General features: G+C 40.2%; 1 long non-coding RNA gene across 1 annotated transcript; it reads right to left on the bottom strand.

Moving 5' to 3' along the window:
- Positions 1 to 6,410: 6,410 nt before the first annotated feature.
- On the bottom strand, positions 6,411 to 11,405 carry LOC108530494 (uncharacterized). Its single transcript, XR_001885855.1, has 3 exons — positions 11,303 to 11,405; positions 6,870 to 6,974; positions 6,411 to 6,585 (listed from the first exon to the last, which is right to left on the bottom strand). It is a non-coding gene; the product is annotated as an uncharacterized LOC108530494 (long non-coding RNA).
- Between the last annotated feature and the right edge of the window lie 8,972 nt (positions 11,406 to 20,377).

Below are 20,377 nucleotides of genomic sequence, written 5' to 3'. Positions count from 1 at the left end.
TTTGGTGAGGGCTCAGAAAAACAGAGGAACTGTAGGGAGACTCTGGAACTTCTTAGAGCTTACTTAAGTGGTCATGGTCAAAATGGTGGTACAAATATCGACAGTAAGGGCTATTCTGATGAGTGAATCTGAGATAGAACTGAGGAACAAGATATTGGAAACTAGTCAAAACCATCTTTACTATGCAGTTGTAAATAATTGGCAAAATTGTATCCATGTGCTAGAACTTTGTGGAAGGCAGAATTTAAAAACAATGAAATAGGATATCTAGAAAAAGAAATGTCTAAGTAGCAAAGCATTCAGAGTGCTGCGTGGCTTATTTTGGCCACTTACAGTAACATGAGACAATAAACAAATGATTTAAATAAAACATTTATAATTAAAATGGGAGCAGAGCTGATAAATTTGTAAAATTCACAGCCTGGCCATGCAACATACAAAAAGGCATCTTTAGGAAAGCAAACCAAGCTTGTGGCCAAGTGACTATTAGCTAGAAAGCTTAGTACAAAAAGAAAGGGCCAGGTACAATTCATTGAGACAGTGGGAGAATGACTTTAAATGCATTTCAGATACCTTCAGGGCTACCACTTCCCATCACAGGCCTAGAACTCTCAGAAGACAGAATGGTTTTGGGGGACAGGCCCATGGTTCCCTCCATGGGCTCACTGACCAGGGAAGCCTTAGGGCTCTATTCTATGCATTCCAGAACAGCGTTCCTTGGCCACTGCAGCCATAGTTCAAGCTGACCCAGGTGCATCTTGGGCCACCACTCTAGAAGGTATGCCATTACTGCAGGAATGGGTTCTTTATAAAAGAATGAGTTTGCCGCCCTTCCCTCTTTCTCTTGCCCTCTCTTTGCCCTTCCACATGGGATGACAGAGCAAAAAGTCCCTTGCAAGATGCTGGTCCTTCAATCTTTGACTTTCCAGCCTCCAGAACTGTGAGAAATAAATTTCTGTTTATTTGCCCAGTTGGTGGTATTCTGTTGTAGCACAAAACAAAGATACATGGCAACTTCTTTATTATTATTATTTCAATAGATTTTGGGTGAACAGGTGATGTTTGGCTACATGGATAAGTTCTTTAGTGGTGATTTCTGAGATTTTGGTGCACCTGTCACCCAAGCAGTATACACTGTACCCAAATTTCTAAGATTTTGATGCACTTGTCACCTAAGCAGCACTGTACACTGCAGTCTTTATTCCTCACTCCCCTTCCACCCTTCTCCCCAAGTCCACAGAGTTCATTATATCATTCTTAGGTGTTTGCATTCTCATAGCTTCGCTCCCACATAGCAATTTCTAAACTCCTTAGAAGTGAGTCCTAAAAGAAGATTCATTTACTCCACCCTTAGCCCAAATAAAAAACTGTAACAGTCACATAAATCATATAACTTTTAAATGAAATCAGAATCTAACATCAGTAACTGGCCCTTACAAATGTATTCTTAATTTGAGAAAGTAATATATATTGGCTCCACTTTGTATATAAATATAAATTATATAAAAAATAAAAATGGGCCTGGCGTGGTGGCTCATGCCTGTAATCTCAGCACTTTGGGAGGCTGAGGCAGGAATTCAAGACCAGCCTGGACAACATGGTGAAACCCTGTCTCTACTAAAAATACAAAAAAAAAAAAAAAAAATTAGCTAGGCATGGTGGTGGATGCCTGTAATCCCTGCTACTTGGGAGGCTGAGGCAGGAGAATTGCTTGAATCCAGAAGGCAGAGGTTGCAGTGACCCAAGATCGTGCCATTGCACTCCAGCCTGGGCGACAAGAGCAAAACTCCATCTCAAAAATAAATGAATAAATGAAATAACATAAATATAAAAATTATATGGCCTAAGTAAAATGCCTGGCACACTTTGGAAGTCCCTCCCCATAACTTTCCCAAGGGAAACGCATGCATAGATAATGAATGGCTGCATCTCACAAGTTGTGAGTAGTATTTTTAGTATCATGGAGTTCTGAGTATTTTTTTTAATTTGCTTTTGATCTGTTCTATCATCTATAAATTATTTAAATGTATGGGTTTATTATTTTCAAATGTTTGGGGGATAATTAGTTACTGTTTTGTTACTGATTCCGATTTAATTGCATTATGACATACGTGCTGTTGATTCTCTGTAAGTTGTGGATGCTTGCTTTATAGCCCAGAGCATGCTCAGTTTTTGTAAACTATTTTGATGTGCATTCTTTATGCAAGATAAATATTTCAGTGCTGAATATGGCAATGGGAGGGGCATGTAAAACTCATTTACTAAAAACTGGCTGGGCATGGTGGCTCACGCCAGTAATCTCAACACTTTGGGAGGCTGAGGTGGGTGGATCACCTGAGGTTAGGAGTTAGAGACCAGTCCGGCCAACATAGTGAAACCTCGCCTCTACTAAAAATACAAAAATTAGCTGAATGGTGGTGGCGTGGGCCTGTAATCCCAGCTACTCAGGAGGCTGAGGCAGGAGAATCGTTTCAGTCAGAGAGGCAGAGGTTGCAGTGAGCCATGATCATGCCACTGCACTCCAGCCTGAGAAACAGAGTGAGGCTCCATCTCAAAGAAAAAAACAAAACAAAACAAAACAAAAACAATTGCTTTACTAAAATAGTCCCTTCTTGCTTTTAGTTCAAACTAAAAGAAATTCCTTTTTTGTAGCACCATCACCTTTCCAATACTTCTTTAACTAGTCCTGCCTGCTATTCCCCACAGTATTTGCCATATTAATATTCCCTTATTTCATAAGTAGCACATCTTCATTATATACAATTTTGAAATCACAGATGAAGCAAAATTAAAATAAGGAATGCTTATGTTTTCACTATATAAAGAAAACCACTCTTTATATCTTATATAAGCTTCCATGCCTTTTCTTATGTATATACATGTAACTATTTTCCATAAAATAATAATATGCATACTACTCTGAATTTATGTTACTATGACCTACCTAGCTCTCAAAGGTTCAGACTTATCCCATCTTCACAGCTTGTACTGCACTAATTATTTGGCAGGTATGTATATTCTCATGTTAATTTATTCCCCCAGATGTCTTAACATGACCTTGGCTCAAAATGTTGTCTCAGCACATACGATTTGTGTCTATTCCAAAATGCATTCTTATTAGTTGCTTATTAGCCTAAGACCCACCCTTCCTTCCAGATCTCATATTTCAAATAACCACAGCAATGAAATCTATGAAATCACATGAATTGAGATTTTGAAGAATGAGAACAAGAAATTGAGCCCATGTTGCCCAGATGCTCGTCTGAACCAGAGAGCTGCTCACTCCAGCTAACTCCTTTTGTTCTGATTTCAGGATCTCAAGGCACTATTTAGCATGCCTGTATGTACCAAATATACTAATCATGACAGCATGAGTATTTAAGTTTACACAAATTTTATATTTATTATAAGGGAATGCATTACATTCAGGAGATACACATATGCATCTGTTTTTAAATTGAACCAGTCTCCCAAAAGGTTCGCTATCTTTTTTAGCTGACAATCTACTTCCTGCACCATCAAAGCTGAGGACCAGAATTCTGGGTCATGATGACACCATCTAAGTAATTTAATTTTTGGTAGTACTCTTACCTAGACTCCCAGGCACCAGGTTCCTTAAAATATATTGTATCACTCTGCCTATAGCAACTCCTGCTGTGTTCGACTCTCAATGAAGAAAGCTTTGCCCTATCCTTGTATTATCATATAATACCTTGTACTTTGCATATCATTCAAGTAGGTCAATGAGTTTTGGTGTTTTTTTTTTTAATTAAAAAGTAAACTTTAATGTTGAAATAGCAAACTTGTGGAGGGCAGAAAGCTCACACACAAGGCTGTCACTTCACACTTGGAGGGTTGCACCGCAGCCCGGCCGGGCAGAGGCGCTCCTCACTTCCCAGACAATAGGGCAGCCCGGCAGAGACCTCCTCACTTCCCAGACGGGGCGGCAGTGAGTTTTAAAGACATAAGTTTTTAGTAGTATGATTTGTTTTAACGAAGTAAAGCATGGAATTCCAATGCCTTTAAGTTGAATTATGTGTACAGAGGAACTTTAAAAACGTTCCCCTGCCTGCTTCTCTCTTTTGTCTGCTAACACCTATTCTCTTCAAGAATCATCTCTAACTTTGGGAGGCCAAGGAGGGCAGATTACCTGAGGTCAAGAGTTCGAGACCAGCCTGGCCAAAATCCATCTCTACTAAAAATATAAAAATTAGCCGAGTGTGGTGGCGGGCTCCTGTAATCCCAGCTACTTGGGAGGCTGAGGCATGAGAATCGCTTGAACCCATGACTTGAACCCGGGAGGCGGAGGTTGCAATAAGCCGAGATTGTGCCACTGCCCTCCAGTCTGGGCGACAGAGGGAGATGCCATCAAAAAAAAAAGAAAGAAAGAAAAGAAAAGAAAGAAGGAAGAAGGAAGGAAGGAAAGAAGGAAGGAAGGAAGGAAGGAAGGAAGGAAAGAAGGAAGGAAGGAAGGACGGAGGGAGGGAGGGAGGGAGGGAAGGAAGGAAGGAAGGAAGGAAGGAAGGAAGGAAGGAAGGAAGGAAAAAGAAAGAAAGAATCTGCTCTAGTTTTACCTCAACCAGGAAGACTTCTTTGATGTACCTCACCCCAAGCTATGTACTTCCTTCTTCGAACTCCCAAAATACCCTGTGCTTATCAATCACAGCATTTACCATGCTGAATTATAATTGCATGCTATGCTTTGACTGTCCTAAGACTGTGAGTTCATCAAAAACAGACCTTTGTCTTATTCTTCCTTGTATCCTTAATGGCTAGTAAAGTTCCTGATACATGCTTCTTTATGAATGAATGACCAAATGAATGAATGAAGGTCACATCTAAAGCACTAGTCAGGGCTGAGTGCAGTGGCTGATTCCTGTAATTCCATCTCTTTAGGAGGCCAAAGTGGGAGGATCGCTTGAGTTCAGAGGTGTGAGACCAGCCTAAGCAAAATAGGAAATTTTTTTTAAAATTTCTATTTTGGGGACATTTCTAAAAAAAATTTTTTTTTTAATTAGTTGGACTGGCATGGTGGCATCTGTAGTCCCAGCTGCACAGGAGGCTAAGGCAGGAGATCATATGAGGCCAGGAGTTCGAGGCTGCAGTGAACTATGATCATGCCATTGCACTCCAGCATTGGTGAGAGAGCAAAACCCTGTCTCAAAAAAAAAAAAAAAGTACTATTAGCTCATTTAATATTTAAAACAATGCTGTGACGTAACTATTATTTTAAATTTTCAAATAAAGAAACTAATTCCAGACCCAGTTATGCCCTATTGTTCATATTGTATGTCTCAGCAAGCCACAGTCAAGCATATCTTATATATTAGCTTTGGCACCCAGCCCGTTGGATTAACCCTGACTCTAATGCCCACGTACACTGGTGGTCTGCCGCTGTCCCCATGTTTTCTTCAAGCACCCCCCCCCCCACACCCCAACTTATGCCTCTCTATAGGTTGTTTCTATTTTGCCTCACAAAATCCTAGACCTATTACTTGAGAAATCAGGTTATAAAGGAAAGGGAAGAAATACGGTTATTGCTATAAGGAAAAATAAGGTAAAATAAAGATTTTATTTTCTTTTGTTTTTAGTGATAGAGTTCAGCCAACTTTGCAGTTTTGGAAAATAAAAGAGTAAAGAGAAAGGCCAAAGATAGAGAAGACAGAAAGGACACTTAATAGTGTAAGACTGAAGTCTGAGTAGGAAAGGGAAAGAAGAAATGAGGACCAGATAGCAGGTGAAGCGATTGATCTCAGAGGATGAGAGAAAGAACATCTCCTTCACTGTATCAGGGTGGAACAAAGAGATCATGGGTAGAAATCCAGGTATTTGTGTAAAGTGGTTAGAGGGAAGTTCGGGGAGTTTCTCTACTATGACTTCTACTTTCTGTAGTAGTGTGTGGGGCCATCTGCTCAGAACAAGAGCAATGGTAAGAGGAGTTTGAAAGGAGTAAAGAGTTTGAAGCAGTCTTTGTGGAAGTGAGAAAGCAAGTTGACCAAAGAACTGTAAGAGCATGGCTAGATGAGAACAATGGACTTCATCAAAATTAAGACCTCTGCTCTTTGAAAGACATTGTTAAAAGAATGCAAAGCTGAACCACAGACTGTAAGACAATATTCTAGAAAGGATATCTAGGAAAAAGTCTTACATCTGTAATATTTAGCAAACTGTCAAAGCTCAATAAGAATTAACACCTGAGTGATATCAGAAAGATGGCCGAGTAATAATCTCTGGCCCTCCTTCCTCCTATGGACACACAAATTCAACAATTCACAGACCGATTCCCCTTGTAAGAAATTCAGAGAACAATTGAGAGTCTCTTACACAAGGAGTGAGTGTGAAACTAGCTGCATCAGAGCTGGAAGAGAAATTTGAGGCACCCCTCTTGCCATAATCACTCACCATAACACAACACTGCACAATCAGTAGGAAAACTCCAGCTCCCAGCTTTTCTCTGGAGGGTGGCAAGTGGGAAAGGACTGGATAATATATCCAACTTTCTGACTTCTCTGGAGGCTGCTTGACGAACCAGTTTTTGTCTTGTCTGAATCTGAACACTGATGACAAAGGGCCCTAGATTGGGAGCTGCTGAGAATGAAAGTAACAGTTTGGACTAGAAGACACACACTCACCATAGAGCCTCCTTCCCAGCTCAATGCAGAGTGAGTAGGCAGAAACCCTCATAGTCCAGCTTCTCTCTAGAGAGGAAAAGAATTGGACCATGCATCCAATGTTTCAACTTTTTAGAGGCTGCCTGGAGGATTGTCTCCCAACTTGTCTCAGAGTGCTGAAGAGATGTGGCATACTCTAGATGCCGGAGGGCTGCTGAGAACAAAGGCAGCAATTTGGATTAACACACACTCACTCACCATAGTCCAATGTATCCAATGTTCCAACTTTTCATGGGGTTAGCTGAGGAACTAGCTTCTGGCTCAAAGTGCTGATGGAAATACCACACTGTAGATGTCTGGGTCCTGTTGAAAACAAAAAAAGAGCTCAGGGCATGCTGCTGACTCAGAAGACCCATGGTACAGAAAACAGACACCAGGGGAAGCAAGGAATTATAAACTCCCAAAATTTAAAACTGGCAAGTTCCTCTAATTGGAAATTCATATGCACAAGTTCAGAGAAAACACGTATGAGAAGATTTGAGGAGTCCCCAGAATCTCTAGTTGATGGTAAGGACTTCTCTTGTGTGAGGCCAATCCATAAAGACAGGGAGAGGTGGCTATTCTTTCTAATGTGTAGATACCATAACAAAGAGTCAAGGAAAATAAAGAAACAAGGAAAAACAGTTCAAACAAAGGAATAAGATAAATTACCACAAACCAACCCTAATGAAACAGAGATATATGCACTATCTGACAGAGAACTAAAAATAACCATTATGAAAATGCTCAACAAGTTCAATAATACATAAACAAAATGAGAATTTCAACAGAGATTAAACACTGTAAATAGAATCAAACAGAAAAGCTAGAGATGACGCATACAAGTGAATTGAAAATTCAGACTAGAACAAGCAGAAGAATCAGCAAACTCAAGGAAAACCATTTGAAAAATTATTCAGTGAGAGGAGAAAAAAAAAAAAAAAGAAGCCAGGTGCGGTGGCTCATTCCTGTAATCTCAGCACTTTGGGAGGCCGAACATAGTGAAACCTTGTCTCTACTAAAAATACAAAAGTTAGCCTGGCATGGTGGCACATGCCTGTGATCCCAGCTACTCAGGAGGCTGAGGCACAAGAATCGTTTGAACCCAAGAGGCAGGGGTTGCAGTGAGGCCAGATCGTGCCACTACACTCCAGCCTGGGTGACACAGTGAGACTCCATCTCAAAAAAAAACAAAAAAAGAAAAAGAAAAAGAAAAAAAAACTGCAATACAAGGACAGAGAATTTTGAAAGCAATAAGAAAAAAGCAACATGTCACATATTATAGAACCTAAAACTATACATGAATTTCTTAACAGAAGCCTTGTAAATAAAATAAAGGTATAAAATTCAGTAAAGGCAAATTTATAGACAAACAGAATACTGTATTATTGCAAGAGTAGTGAGTAAATTACTTTAAAATCTAGTATAAAAGTTAAAAAAACAAAAATATTTAAAATAACTATAAATAAAAAATTAGCCTGGTACGGTGGTGCACGCCTGAAATCTTAGCACTCTGGCAGGCCAGGTCGGCGGATCGCTTGAGTCCAGGAGCTTGAGACTAGCCTAGGCAACATGGTGAAACCCTGTCTCAACCAAAAATACAAAAACTAGCTAGGCATGGTAGCACGCACTTCCAGTCCAGCTACTTGGGAGGCTAAGGTGGAAGAATCACTTGAGTCCAGAAAATCGATGCTGCAGTGAGCTGTGATGGCACCACTGCACTCCAGACTGGGTAACAGGGCGAGACCCTGTCTCCGAAAATAAATAAATAAATAAAGCTACAGTAATCAAGCAGTGTGGTATTGGTGAAAGAGACAAATAAATTAATGAAACAGAACAGAGTGTCCAGAAATAGACCCACAAAAATCCAGCTGACCCTTAAACAACACAGATTTGCACTGTGTGGGTTCACTTAGATGTAGATTTTCTTCTGTCTCTGCTACCCTCCAGACAGGAAGACTAATCTCTTCTCGTCCTCCTCTTCCTCAGCCTCCTCAACATGAAGACCATGATGATAAAGACTTTTATGATAGTCCATTTCAACTTAATAAATAGAAAATATAGTTTCTCATCCTTATGATATTCTTTGTAATATTTTCTTTTCTCTAACTTGCTTTATTGTAAAACTACAGTATGCAATACATATAACATGCAAAATATGTATTAATCAACTGTTTATGTTATTGGGTAAGGCTTTTCAGTCAACAGTAGGCTACTAATAGTTAAGTTCTGGAGGAGTCAAAAGGTACACGTGGCGAGCCAGGTGTGGATCATGCCTGTAGTCCTGGCACTTTTTGAGGCCGAGACAGTAGGAGCTCTTAAGCCGAGGAGTTTGAGACCAGCCTGGGCAACATAGCAAGACTTCATCTCATAAATAAAATAAAATAAATAAACAATAAAAAATGTAAAAGTTACACATGGATTTTTAACATGTGGAGGGATCAATGCCCCTAACTCCTATGTTGCTCAAGCGTCAGCTGTATAATCAACTGATCTTTGACAAAGGAGCAAAGGCAATAAAATGGAGCAAAGATAGTCTTTTCAACAAATGGTGCTGGAAAAAGTGGACATTCACATGCCAGATAATGAATCTAGACACAGACCTTACACCTTTTACAAAAATCAACTCAAAATGGATCTAGACCTAAATGTAAAATAGATGACCTCGGGTACAGCAATGACTTTTTAGGCACATAACCAAAGACATGGTTCGTGAAAGAAATTACTGATTAGCTGTACTTCATTAAAATTAAAAACTTCTGCTCTGCAGAAAACAATATCAAGAAAATGAGAAAACAAGCCACAGACTGGAAGAAAATATTTGCAAAAGACCCATCTGGGCTGGGCGTGGTGGCCCACACCTGTAATCTCAGCATTTTGTGAGGCCAAGGTGGGTGGATTGCTTGAGGCCAGGAGTTCAAGACCAGCCTGCCAATATGCCAAAGCCCTGTCTCTGGTAAAAATACAAAAATTAGCTGGGTGTAGTGGTGCATGAATGTAGTCCCAGCTACTTGGAAAGCTGAGGCATAAGAATTGCTTGAACCTGGGAGGTGGAGATTGCAGTGAGCTGATTGCGCTCCAGCCATTGCACTCCAGCCTGGGCAACAGAGTGAGACTCTGTCTCAAAAACGAAAGAAATCCATCTGATAAAGGCCTGTTATTCAAAATATATAAAGAACTCTTAAAATTCAACTGAGACTAAACCACCTGATTTTAAAATGGACCAAAGACATTAACCAAAGGAGATATACAGATGGTAAATAAGCATGTGAAAAGATTCTCCACATCATCTGTCATCAAGGAAATGTAAATTCAACCAATAAGCCACCACTACACACCTATTAGAATGTTAAAATTAAAGACTGATTACAACAGATATTGGAGAGTATGTGGAGGAACTAACACACATATCCTGCTGGTGGAAATGTAAAATGGAAAACTATTCTGAAAATCAGTTTGGCAGGTTCTTAAACGGTTAAACATACACCTATCATATAACTCAGCCATTTCACTCCTAGGTGCTTTTCTAAGAAAAATGAAAGCCACTGTCCATACAAAGACTTGTATACAAATGTTCTTAGAACCTTTATTTGTAATAGCAAAAACTGGAAACAGTCCAAATATCTGTAAATCGATAAATGGGTAAACAAACTGTGGTAAATCTATATAATGAAATACAGCCAGCAAGCCAGCAATAAAAAGGAACAACAATGATGGGTGAATCTCAAAGCAATTATGCTCAGTGAAAGTGGCCAGGCAAAATGAATACACAATGTATGATTTATGATTTACATAAAATTCTAGAAAATGCAAGTTATTCTACAATGACAGAAAGCAGATTAGTGACTCAAGATGAGCTAGTGGGAAGGACTGAAAGAAAGGGATTATCACTAAGGAAAACTGGGAAACTTGTGACGGTGATAGATTCTTTGTCTTGATTGTGATAATGGTTTCATGTGTATACATATGTCAAAACATATCAAATTGTATGCTATAAATATGTGCAATTGTAACTCAGCAATGCTTTAAAAAAAAAACAAGGCTAGGCATGGTGGCTCATGCCTGTAATCCCAGCACTTTGGGAGGCCAAGGCAGATGGATCATGAGGTCAGGAGTTCACTAGCCTGGCAAACATGGTGAAACCCCGTGTCTACCAAAAAAAAAATACAAAAAATAGCTGGATGTGGTGGTGGATGCCTGTAATCCCAGCTACTCAGGAGGCTGAGGCAGGAGAATCATTTGAATCTGGGAGGTGAAGGTTGCAGTGAGCCAAGATTGTGCCATTGCACTCCAGCCTTGGCAACAGGAAGAAGGAGTTATCCCTGGGTGTTAGGTATCTGGAGGCCTCTGGTAGTTGAGTATTATATATTACAAGCCAAGGATGTTAGAATCAGAACCTGAACCTGATAAGAGCAGTAGTCGGAGGGCAGGAGTTTAGCAAGCTACCCAAAAAGGGGAATTGAGAGTTTTTAGTTATGTCTTTAAAACTAGGTCAAGACAGCACTTGTGAAATACTGTATTACACAATTATTGTTCAAATCACTTTGACTCTATCAACTCACGGTACTTATGAAACACCTATGAAGTATTTACTATTATTAGTATTACCATTATATGGATGTGGAAACAAAGACGTGGAGATATAAAATCACCTGTCTAAGCCGAACACAGTGGCTCACACCTGTTGTCTCAGCATTCTGGGAGCTGAGGCACACAAATCGCTTGAGTCCAGGAGCTTGATACCAGCCTGGGCAACATGGTGAAACCCTGTCTCTATAAAAAAAAAAAAAAAAAAAAAATTAACTTGCCTAGTTTGTGGCAAAGTGAATATTTGAAACCATATAATTTGGTTCTAGAAACCGTATACCTTAACCATTACTTTTCACTGATCAGAAGGAGGAAGGCAAGGAGGCAAGTAAAAATAGGTGATCTCCTAGATTGTCAACAAGAGGTGTTGCATGGAAAGTATAATGGATCAAAAAGGAAAATGTCACTGTCATTCTCTTAGGGGTACCAGGATTTCCATGTGTGGAGCTAGTGATGCAGTTTGGTTGAAAGGAGAAGCTGAGACTGGTCTTGGAGATAGGAGAGTAAGATTAAAGCTTTTACTTAGCTTTGATGATGTAGAAAGACTTAGTGGAGTCTTTTGGAGAGCGGGGCATCTAACATCAGTCTCCTGGAGGACACATGCATCATCCACATTCCTGCTCTTGTACGAGCTGCCTAAGCCGGAATTCAGTGACATACAACCCAGGTACCCTGCTGTTATAGGCTACTCTGGGGTAAAACAAAATTCATTTAACATGTACCCTGATTTCAAGGAATTCGAAAGGACACACCTAAAACACATATGAAATAGATAACCAAGGGCCAAAACAAGTTACTATTATTTATTATAAATAAATAATAATTCCAACAGTAATTCAGCAAAGGGACAGGCCAGCATGGACTAAAGCAGCTGAGAAAGGCTTTCAGGATAGAGCTAACTCCTCCCCATTGAACCTTATAGGACTTCTACTTGTTGGATGGCACTTAATATTACTCTATTCTGTCTAGTAATTTGTGCATTTCCCTAAATCCTACCACCAGATGGTGAGTGCTTCCTCCAGGACAGTGGCTACAAGCTTTGTAATTAGGAGTCATTTCAGTGTCTAGCATAGTAACATTTTTTTTCACTTGGCCCTTGAAAGTGCTTGCTGAGGCCAGACACAGCACTTTGGGAGGCCAAGGCGGGAGGATCACCTGAGGTCGGGAATTCGAGACCAGCCTGGCCAACGTGGTGAAACCCCATCTGTACAAGAAATACAAAATTTGGCCGGTCATGGTGGCACATGCTTGTAATCCCAGCTACTCAGGAGACAGAGGCAGGAGAATCACTTGAATCCGGGAGGCGGAGGTTGCAATGGGCTGAGATCGTGCCATTGCACTCCAGCCTGGATGACAAGAGTGAAACTCTATCAAAAGACAGAAAGAGAAGGAGAGAGAGAGAGAGAGAGAAAGAGAGAAAAGGAAGAGAGAGAGAAAAGAAAGAAAGTGAAAGAAAGAAGAAAGAAAGAAAGAAAAGAAAGATGCTTGTTGAAAGAAGAAACAAAGAAAGAAAGAAAAGAGAAAAAGAAAGAAAGAAAAGAAAGATGCTTGTTGAAAGAAAAAAGGAAGGAAGGAAAGAGAAAGAAAGAAGGAAAGAAAGAAAGAAAAAAGAAAGAAAGAGAAAAGAAAGAAAAGAAAGAAAGAAAAAAGAAAAGAAAGAAAGAAAGAAAGAAAGAAAGAAAGAAAGAAAGAAAGAAAGAAAGAAAGAAAGAAAGAAAGAAAGAAAGAAAGAAAGAAAGAGAAAGAAGGAAAAGAAAAGAAAGAAGCTTGTTGAGCATCTCTGACTTGACCCTAGAGATGAACCTTGAACAGGTTGGTTGGGAGGGGAAAACAGGAATGTGATAAAGTGTGGAATGATCTCATCAAAAACAGAAAGAGTGAGAACAAACAGACCCTGTGGTAGAGCAGGAGAGGGTTCACCCAGGAGACATAAAACTAGATAGAAATGCGTAGATCCTGCAGTGTAAAACTCTCTGGAAAGAAAAGAAAAGAAAGGCATAGAAGGTCATATTGTAAAGGCTAGGCTATGAAATTTTATAGCATTCTCATATATTCTGGTGGCTTTCAGCAATGCAGGCTAGAGGAAATACGAGATTTGGGGAAGGTTTTTAAAATTCCAGCCCCGATAAGATCAGATTGAAAGAAGTGATAGCAGGGCAGTAAGCAGCCATGAGTATTTCAAAATCCTTCCTAGATGATTCATACACCCAACTGTTGCTTTTGGCCATAGAGATGCTTGAGAAAACAATGTAACAACAACTACCGAAATGGCATGAATGGCAATGTTAATCAACGTGTTTATTCAAAGGGAAAGGCTTGATCCGAAATATATTTTGTTCTAAAGTGTACAATAGCCAATTTAAAACTCCTGATTTGGCTGGGCATGGTGGCTCACACCTGTAATCCCAGCACTTTGGGAAGCTGAGGTGGGCAGATCACTTGAGGTCAGGAGTTCGAGACCAGCCTGGCCAACATGGTGAAACTTGTTCTCTACTAAAATAAAATAAAATAAATTATCTGGGCATGATAGCAGACACCTGTAGTCCCAGCTACTTGGGAGGTTGAGGCAGGAGAATTGCTTGAATCCTGGAGGTGGAGGCTGCAGTGAGCAGAGATTGCACCACTGTACTCCAGACTAGGCGACTGAGTGAGACTTTGGTCAAAAAAAAAAAAAAAAAAAGGATTTGTTCAATCAGGAAATCAGGACACCTTCAGACATTTTGCTTATGTAAGATGAAATTTCCTATGGCTATTTTAAATTTAAAATTTTAAATGAGAAAACTACGGTATTTTTATTATGTAATTTTGGAAAATTGGGTCCAGGCACAGTTGTGCACAACTGTAGTCCCAGCTACTGGGGAGGTTGAGGCAGGAAGATTGCTTGAGCCCAGGAGTTCAAGACCAGCCTGGGCAACAGATACTGACATGTAGGGAAACAAAATCACCCAAAAATCCCAGTACAGAGACATCCATTATAATCTGCTCTCATTATTATTCCCTTTGCTCTAGTAAAACAAATGTGGCATGATACAATTGGCAATTGATTCCCATCCCCCCTCCAGCCACCATTTTCATTTCATTAAACTTGCAAAAATGTGTTCTTCATATTTAACTATTTTAATTTTGAGACCCTGCTCATAGCATTATGGTGGAGTTTTGCTGTATGTACACATTTTATCTTAACGGTGTCAATGGCCTTCCCTGCAGTGTTTTTGTTTTTGTTTTTTAGAGATGAGATCTTGCTCTGTCACCCAGGCTGGAATGCAGCTGTATGGTCATAGCTCACTGTAGCCTCGAACTCCTGGGTCGAGTATCTGGAACTTCAGGTGTGCACCCCCACACCCTGCACAGTTTTACTTGGTGGAAATTATGCTGACATGAAAAGTAAGCTTCTTTTTCTTGTTCTGTGGCCTGTGCTATCATTTGGCATCGGAACAATGCTCTGATGGCCCCACACCTCACTAATTCCTTCTTGAAATCTCCCTCTTTTGCCTCTTCCTGAAGTCCCTTTCTCTTTATTTATTTATTTTAATTATTAGTATTATTATTATTTGAGATGGGGTCCCGCTCTGTCACCCAGGCTGGAGTGCAGTGGCGTGATCTCGCCTCACTGCAGCCTCTGCCTCCCAGGTTCAAGCAATTCTTCCATGTCAGCCTCCCGAGTAGCTGGGATTACAGGCACCTGCCACCACGCCCAGCTAACGTTTGCATTTTTAGTAGAGACAGGGTTTCACCATGTTGGCCAGGCTGGGCTCGAGCTCCTAACCACAGGTGATCTACCCACCTTGGCCTCCCAAAGTGCTGGGATTACAGGCATAAGCCACAGCACCCAGACATCCCTTTCTCTTTAAAAAGGTCAAACTGAGTTAAAAAGGCAAGCAAATTATAGGGGAGACACCATGCATTTCTTGCCATCCCTTCCTCCTTCTCTTCACCCATTCTGCCTTCCACCAAGTGCCTTCATACAAGCCTACTTCCCCAGTTTCTTTTCTCAGCACAAATCAACTCCGGCAGATGGATACATGTGGACTCATGCATTCATCAGACATATCCAGCCATGAATCCTAGTTTAGCTTAGCCAAAATCCTACAGTTCGCAACCACATGGGAGCATTCCCTGCAAGATGAACAATAAGAGGATGGGCTTCCTGGCCGTTCATATATTGCCCCTTAGTCATTTGTTTTTCACAGTCAATATTTAAAATCGTGACACATTGGCCAGGTGTGGTGGCTCACGCCTGTAATCCCAGCACTTTGAGAGGCCAAGGTGGGTGGATCACAATGTCAAGAGTTTGAGACCAGCCTGGCCAACATGGTGAAACCCCGTCTCTACTGAAAATACAGAAAAACACAAATACAAATATATATAAATATATATTTATATTTGTGTGTGTGTGTGTGTATATTATATATATATATATATATATATAGCGGGCATGGTGGCCTTGTGCCTGGTACATCCCCAGTACTCAGGAGGCTGAGGGCAGGAGGAATGCTTGAACCCGGGAGGCAGAGGTTACAAGTGAACCAACATCGCAACTCTGCAACAAAGCAAGACTCCAACTCAGGAAAAAAAAAAAAAAAAAAAAAAGACCCATTGATTCAGTAGGAGTTGTCAGGATGTCAGCAGTGTACAAAATCATTGCTTAATTTGTTTGACAATGGAAATGGCCGTCATGGTTTTTATGTAACTTTGCTTCTGTTATGTAATTCTTGTTGACATGGTGTTTCAGCCAAGGTACTTGGTAGCAAGTGTTGTACAGAAAAGGATTTGTGAGTGGTTTATGTGGTCATCAACCACAGCAAAGAATTCATCTGAGCTGTGCTATGAAGAATGTAGCTTGAGAAATACAAAATGTATCACTATGCAAAAAGGAAGCAGAAGAAAAACACAGTTCTGCTAAGGAGAGCTCTGAGGGACAAGCTGCCCCTACCTTTGCAGGATCCACCTCAGAATACCCAATAAATTTGATTCCTGAATTTACTAAACTGTGTGTGATTCCTCTTTAAAATTTTACATTATGACTTCTCTATGTTTGGGGTCTTAATTTTGACTTGTCAATCAATTGAAGTATATCAAAGTAATCCTTTCTTTTCTTTTCGTTTTTTTCTTGAGTTGGAGTCTTGCTCTGTCGCCCACACACCCAGGCATGTAGCATCACGCCCGGCTAATTTTACATTTTAGTATAAAATATTTTTAGTATAAAATATAAAAATTAGCTGGGCATGATCGCACATGCTTGTCATCCCAGCTAGTTGAGAGGCTGAGATGGGAGGATCACCTGGGAGGTAGAGGCTGTGGTGAGCCATGACTGTGCCACTGAACTCCAGCCTGGGTAAGAATTTAAAGACAGCAGATGATTAAATCAAATGTGGGCCCCTTTACCACTGGGGCCCTGTTCGACTGTGCATGTCACGTACTCATGAGTCAGCCCAGCCAGATTTTATCCTCAAGATTTGTGCCCCTCCCATCACATCATATCAGGAGAAACACTTAGATCTCTTTTTCACCTCAGGGAAGTTTTCTTGATAGTGTTTTCATCTGTGATTCTATTCTAATTAGTTTGATTCCTTGGTCAGAAAATCTCAGTTTTGCTTGAATTCTGCAGCCTTTTGTGTCTCTTACTTTATCTTCTCTTTATCTTCCTTTTCATTTTCATCTTTTTATCTTTCCCTCTTCTTCTTGGAGAGCTTTATCAATTTGTCCTTGAAATTGAGTTAGCAATTTCAATTTTTCTTTTCTTTTTCTTTTTTTGAGACGGAGTCTTGCTCTGTTGTCCAGACTGGGCTCACTGCAAGCTCTGCCTCCCAGGTTCATGCCATTCTCCTGCCTCAGACTCCCGAGTAGCTGGGACTACAGGCGCCCGCCAGCACGCCCGGCTAATATTTTGGTATTTTTAGTAGAGACAGGGTTTCACCGTGCTAGTCAGGGTGGTCTCTAACTCCTGACCTCGTGATCCACCCGGCTTGGCCTCCCATAGTGCTGGGATTACAGGCGTGAGCCACCGTTCCCCGCCAGAAATTTCAATTTTTAACACTGTCAATTTCTCCATTTTACTATTGTCTCCAATGGAAATGTTAATTTCCACTATTAAATTTTCAATTTTCTATCAACACTTTCTTATTCTACTTACCTTTCCATCTCAAGCATTTTTCTTATATCCTGTTTTTCTTTACAAATGTTCTTCTCTTGCAGGCCATGTTTGTTCATACTCTATGGAAGATGCCAAAACGTTTTCTAAAATATTATTTCATTTCCTAAAATTGGTAGTTTTAGAAATCTACCAAGATTACAAATCCAAGATTTCAAGACATGCCCCCTTTTTCTCTTTTTTCCCCCTTTTTCTCATTCTGCAATATCTTTCAAAGATTCCATGTCATGTTCATTCTTGCTTCTGAACATTCATCTTAAAATTAAAAGAGTTAGTAGACAGTGTGTTTCTCAACAAAGAGAGTATTCAAATTTCTTTTGGCACTGCTCCTCAGAATTCCTCAGAGTACAGTTGTAGAGAAGATTGATATGCACAGTTTCTAACTCAATTTCCTGTATCCAGGAGATGTTTATCTAGGCTGAAATGTGATCTTTACCTAGAAACAAATTCTGGACTTTTGACCCTGGGTTTTATTTATTTATTTAGAGACAGGGTCTCGCTCTGTTGCCCAGGCAGGGGAGTGCAATGGCACAATCACAGCTCACTGCAGTCTAAAATTCCTGATCTCAAGGGATCCTCTCACCTCACCTCACCTTTTAAGTAGATGGAACTAGGTCATGTGTCACCTCACCTAGCTAATCTTGTGTGTGTATTTATGTGTGTGTGTAGAGATGGATCTTGCTATGTTGCCCAGTCTTGTCTTGAACTCCTGGCCTCAAGTGATCCTTCTGCCTGAGCCTCCCAAAGTACTGGCATTACAGGTATGAACCACTAAGCCCAGCCAACCCTGGGTTATATTTAAATGTTAAATCTAGCCACTTTTCAAGAATTGACTGCCTACAATTGTTCTTCTTACTGTCTTCATTAATCAGTAGCAGCCAGACTTATCAAATATTTATCAGGCACTTTTTGTTTAGTCATTGTTATGCCAGTATCATTAAGGCTTAAATCCTTTCCTACAAACTGAAAGAAGAGCTGTGGATATTTAACAGGAATATTTCACCACTACAGTCAAGGCTCAATACCACTAAGAAAGGATTATGTCTTGTTAACTGTTTGTATTTGGCATTTGTAATTTTTTTCTGTGGAATGAAGAGAAGATACTAAGATAGTAAACATGGGAAAAGAAATGTAAATAGAGGAAGTTGGTGGCAGCTACTCAAGAATGCAGCCACCCAATTTAGGAAAGAGCTAGAGGAAAAGGTTTGGGGAAATTATGAAAAAGGAATGATTAAGTAAAAATTGCATCCTTTAAGCAATGCAGAAAATGCTCTGGGCCCTAAAAGTATTCGGAAGTGCCTTTTTCAGCCTCTGTGAAGATAAGGATGGGAAAGAAAAGCCTACCAGTAGGATTAAAAAGTTCATGACTTCGTTGTCTCTAGAAAAATAGTAGTAACAATAAACTGCTTAATCAGTATTCAGCTTATACAGCAACTTCTTTCTTAGCCTCTGCCTCTCCTGCTGTAGTCAATCCATTCCTGATTCATATCTCACCCTTAAAACCATGGTCCTAAAGCCAAGACATGCTAACAGCCTTATAATCACTGACCAATGGCAGCCCCTCCTGTTGTACCCAATTTACAAGACACTCACAGGCCAGCAGCGTGTATAAAGGACAGGCAAGTGCATAGATGAGAGGACAGACTGACAGGACAGACGGTTGTAAGTAGTCAAGACAAGCTCCATGGGCATTGAGCTCAAACCTGGGATTTATGAGAAATGTTCATTTGTTCTTTGATTCTGCAGTGGTGTAGACTCAGTATTCTGATACTGATGGACCAAACGTTAAACTTATTTTTTCCGTATATATAAAATAGACTTTTATTTTATTTTATTTATTTATTTTTTTTATAGAGACAGGGTCTCACTACAGGGCCAAGGCTGGTCTCAAACTCCTGAGCACAAATCATCCTCCCACCTTGGCCTCCCAAAGTGTTGGGATTACAGACATGAGCCATGCTGCCTGGCCCTAAATCCCAAATAGTAAATTTAACTACCAACACAACCTACACACAATAATGGAGGAAAAAAATAGAAAAGGAAAATCAATTACATAAGTAAATGTTCATAATTGTAGTTAGGTGTTAGTCTAAAATATTACTCTACATATTTTCTTTTCTTTTTTTTTTGTGAGATGGAGTCTTGCCCTGTCGCCCAGGCTGGAGTGCAGTGATGCAATCTCAGCTCACTGCAACCTCTGCCTCCCGGGTTCAAGTGATTCTCCTACCTCAACCTCCCAAGTAGCTGGGACTACAGGCGCCTGCCACCACGCCCAGCTAATTTTTGTATTTTTAGCAGAGACGGGGTTTCACCATATTGGCCAGGCTGGTCTTGATCTCCTGACCGGGTGATCCACCCACCTTGGTCTCCCAAAGTGCTGGGATTACAGGGATGCGCCACCACGCCCGGCTTACTCTATATATTTTTCTTTTGAGAAATTGTTATTTACCCTAGTAAATCTTTCACCGCTATATTTATTCCAAAAGGCAAAGGCTTATTGCTCAAGGGAAGAAAAAACAAAAATATCAGAAGACCAAAGGGTAGACTATGTGGCTTTCTGAGACTTTGTATATACAGAGACAATAGTCTTCAAAGCCATGAAAACGTAAGATCTATGAATCTGAAAGAGAAAAATGTTTGGAAATATCAAAACTTGGCTTGGAAAATGGAAAGACAGACTGAAAGAAAAGGGCAGATGCTATACCAAAGCACAATCAATTAGAATAACAATATATGTTAATGTTGAATTCGCTCCTGCCCACAGAAGTAAAAAGTTTGAAGAGCTGATGAGATAAATACATAATGGGTTGATGTGAAGGGTCTAGGACTGTCCTCCTCCTTAGGGGTGGCATCATCTGTTTGATGGGTGAGGCAGGGTGTGGAAATGTTTGCTAATGGAAACTCAAAGTAGGTCTCTAATTACCAGAGCAGAGATGTTTAAACTTTCCAGAATATACCCATACACTTGCAAGCCTTGAACAGGACCCAT

This window comes from Rhinopithecus bieti, unplaced genomic scaffold (genome assembly GCF_001698545.2).
Source record: "Rhinopithecus bieti isolate Rb0 unplaced genomic scaffold, ASM169854v2 scaffold_110, whole genome shotgun sequence".
Taxonomy (NCBI): domain Eukaryota; kingdom Metazoa; phylum Chordata; class Mammalia; order Primates; family Cercopithecidae; genus Rhinopithecus; species Rhinopithecus bieti.
This window is presented reverse-complemented; position numbering and strand designations above follow the sequence as displayed.